General features: G+C 49.1%; 1 protein-coding gene across 3 annotated transcripts in view; it reads left to right on the top strand.

Annotated features, from left to right (window-relative positions):
• Positions 1 to 3931, top strand: part of Arhgef2 (Rho/Rac guanine nucleotide exchange factor (GEF) 2) — a 48809-nt gene that overhangs the window by 3372 nt on the left and 41506 nt on the right. The window lies entirely within an intron of this gene.

Raw genomic sequence — 3931 nt, 5'->3', positions numbered from 1 at the left:
AATCGAACCCAGGGCCTCATGCATGCAAGGCAAGCACTCTACCACTGAGCCACCTTCCCAGCCCGATCTCAGACTTCTGAGTAGCTAGGATAACAGGCATGAGCTCCTAGTGCCAAGATTGGGAGGTCTGGTTTTAAAGAAGGGCTAAGCAGTAGAAAAATGAAAACATAGTGGGAGGGTGTGCAAAGCATGACCTTGGTATGAGGACTCTTGATGTATTCTAGGGTCAGAGCTCCTGTCACCCACCTGCTGGCTCTTTGCACCACTCGACCCCTGGCATGCTTTCCAAGTCTGTTTCCATGAGTAACATCAGTTACCTCTTGGACTACTCAAATTCAGATGGTGAGTAAAAGTGGGGGCAAAGTAGTGGTGGCACTTTCCCCAGCCCATCTCATCCCTAGTCCTCAAAGCCAGTTATTTAAGGTCCATACGCCCTGCATTATGTATACCTACTCTTCCTTGGTACCATCCCCACCCCCCTACCAATGCCTTTATTCAAATGAGAAGAGGTCTTAAGTTTGGGGTTTGGCCCTTGTGACACTCTCCTGCCAATGAAAAGCTGGGAACATAGGACAGAGTGAGGCTTTCTAAATCAGCTATCACCAGAGATGGAGGTCATTTTCCTGCAATACATCTTGTCTTCAAGATGGAGTGTTGGGAGCTCATTGTGAAACCTCAACCCTCCTCGTTCACTGAAACTGGACTAAAATATCCAGCTCCAGTACCCTTCATGTAACCCTGGTTTCTAAGCTCTTCAGCTCTGCCTTGATCAGACCCCGCCCTTCATCCCTGCTCCCCAGTGCCCGCCCTCAGGAATGGCGTCACATGCACCTGCAGCCTGGGAACCTGATCCAGGTGGAGGGGGTGGGGGAGGCAGCCCTGGGCGCTTTTGTCTGGCTTTAACTGGACACTTTTCTTTTCCTTTTGTGTTAGCAGGGAATTTGTCCCATTCCTCTTGCACTGACCTCAGCAAACGGTGAGTTTGGGGGACTTGTTCACAGGCCTAGATGCGGGAGGAGAGATGAGTCTAGGCCATGGGGTTTTGTAGTCCCAAGGGTCTCTCCGCTTCCTGAAACACTATTTTCTTGAACATTTCGGATTAAATATCAGAGCTCCTTCTCCCCGAGCTGCATAGAATTCATCCTTGGGATGGAGGAGAGATTAAGGGATGAAAAGAAATAGAAGAGCGAGAGCTGCTTGTTGTTGTTAATGACACAAAGGTGAGCTGGCAGATCAGCTGATTGACAGCCTTATGCAGAGGTAGTGACCAAGGACTATGGATGGGTTTTGGATGACTCAGATAAATGACCAATGAGAAGGGAAGTCCCAGAAGAGGGCAGAACCTAAAGCACACAGCTCAGGAAAGGAGTTCCAGTAACTATGTAAATAAGCATGCAAAATCAGCACCTGTTTGGCATGTGTGGCTGAAGATTCATTAGAGTGAGACAGCCCTCTAACTTTGCCCATGAGAGAGAGCAAGTAATGGGCCCTTTAAGATATCAGGCTCTGATTTGTGGTCCTGAAAAATCTCTAGCTGACACATCCTTCTGGCTCTGAGTTTGGGATTAGCTCATGGGATGGGGCTGATGAAATCCCAGGAAATTCAGTCTTTATTGGCTGTAGGCCCAGAGCCTCTTTCCAAACAGCGAGGGTCTACACAGGGCTCTTGTTTGGAGAGGGGAAAATGCCCCCCTGGAGGGAACTCACCCCATCCACTTCTGTTGGAGAGCAACAGAAAAGAGTTTGGGTCCTCCCATCTGGAGCCTGGATTAGGTAGGAAGGGGAGTCTGCAATGGGTCTGGGAGGAGCCTGGAGGAGTTTCCTCTTAAATAGCGGGGCCTGGAAAGCTGATGTGTTCACATCCAGGAAGCTCTAGGAGGTAGAGGTGGTTTTTCCTCCCTTTTGTCCCTCATCTTTTTTTTCTCAGAGTCTTTCCTCCTGTTTCCAGCCCCTCTCTGCAGGTCAGGGGCCTGTCATCCTCTGCTTCTCTGGGAGTACTTTTTTCTTTTTTTCTAACTCTGTTTCCCATCTCCTCACAACTTCCTTTTCTCTCTGCAGCTGTAGCCAGCTGGAAGGGGACTCAGGTGTCTGGGCAGGCTCTTCCCTGCGGCGGACCTTCAGCTTCCTCTTGAGCATGACGGGCAAAACCAAGGTAGGAGTTAGCCTGGGAAGCAGGAGACCTACACCTGCTGTCCTCCCTGCTTCCCCCCACCCCCACCTCCTCCTCCTCCTTCTTTTTGTCAGTCTTCCCGCTTCAACTCTGGGCCTTGGATGCTGTCCCTCAGCTCTTCAATTGAAGGCTAGCGCTCTACCACTTGAGCCACAGCGCCACAGCTTCTCTTCTTTCCCATTTCTCCATGCCACCCCTCTCTAGCTTCTCCCTATTAGAGAATCAGGGAGATGACTCAAATTGTAAGAGAACATTCTATCTCCAAACTAATATGTCTGTGGCTCAGTAAATTACCTTTTCTTTGCTTCTCACCCTGCTGCCCCCTCCCAATGCCTCCAGCTCAGCCAGCTGTGAACAGCTGCAAGAGGAAATGGGCCAAGAGCCTCAGTAGTTTCAGAATGGCTTAGCCCTCCCTCACTTTAGACCTCATCTAGTTAAGAGGTGGGCAGCAGAAATCTTGCCTGTTGGACAGAATAATGATAATAATTACAGTGATACTTTTTACTTCTTCATAGAGTATTAGTTTGCAAAGTGCTTTTACACTCATAATTTTATGGGTGGGTGTTACAGCTGAAAGAGTTGAAATAAGACCATAGGTGGTGTGGAAGCTAGGAAAGTATGTGATTATGAAGCACATGCACATGGTGCCTGTGTGGCCCTATGCATTCTGATCCAAGGAAATGAAGGCACACCGCTCTCCCTTCTGTCATCAATCCTCAGCTCTGCTGAGTTCAGGAGCTCTGACTACAGCCCGAATTCATTTCATTTCCACTTTATTTTTTGCAGACAGTGCACTATTTAGTAGCAGAACAAAGTACTACTTTTCCTCTCATGGCTGCCCCACATATGCATGTTTTCCAACCTGGATGGTCTCCTAGCCTCGAGAAGAATCCTCAGAGTAGATACCACCATCCTATTCACTTGTAAGAGTCAGGAGACTTTTCTCCTAGTTGGGTTTCCTACCCCATCTCAAGGCCAGGGCCCTCCTTTGGGATTTCTTCTAAGCCAAAATTGCCTTGCGGTGGGTGGATAGAAGAAGGTAGAGATATAAGCAGGTCCATTGTTAGCACTGTCTCCCACAGACCATGGATAAGTTGGGTCTGAGAAAGGCATGAGCGGGTGTGTCTCTGAATGTCTCAGGAGCAGGTGGGGAATTTTAAAGCCACTGGATGTGGCAGTTTGGCCTGTGGGCAGGGGAGACAAAGAATTCTTCTGTCAGTTGGAGGAAGGATCTCTAGAAAACAAACACAGAGCTCTTGGGGTTCAAGCTCACCCTACCCACAGACTGTTAGTTAAATGTAGGAGAGTCTTAAGAGAACCCTTCTTTTCCTCCAGTGTGGTGAACAGCGGTGGGGGGGGCAGGGAGCCATCCAGCTTCTGACCAGGCTGCATTTGCTAATGGGTAGAGGCTTTGAAGCTCAAATAGAGAAGAAGAAAGAGGCAGAGTAAGTCAGGATATTGTCCCTCTCGGCCTTTCTGCAACTTGTTCTGGGCCTGTCTTCTTTATTTCTCTCTGGCCAGCCCTGGTCGCCTCCCTCCTACCTCATGAATGTGTATATCTCTTCCTCCTCTTGTGCCCACTTCAGGCTAGGGGGCATAGCAAGTAAACATCAGGGTGGGGCTGAGAGCCACTCAGCAGGAAGGCAGGGAGAGGAGGAGGTGCTCATGTCTACCTCTTTGACTGGCATTGTAATTGACCAGACACTTTCTTTGTTTTGTTTTGTTTTTGGGTCCGGTACTGGGGCCTGAACTCTGGGCCTG

This window comes from Dipodomys ordii, unplaced genomic scaffold (genome assembly GCF_000151885.1).
Source record: "Dipodomys ordii isolate 6190 unplaced genomic scaffold, Dord_2.0 Scaffold26, whole genome shotgun sequence".
In the NCBI taxonomy this organism is placed as follows: Eukaryota; Metazoa; Chordata; class Mammalia; order Rodentia; family Heteromyidae; genus Dipodomys; species Dipodomys ordii.
This window is presented reverse-complemented; position numbering and strand designations above follow the sequence as displayed.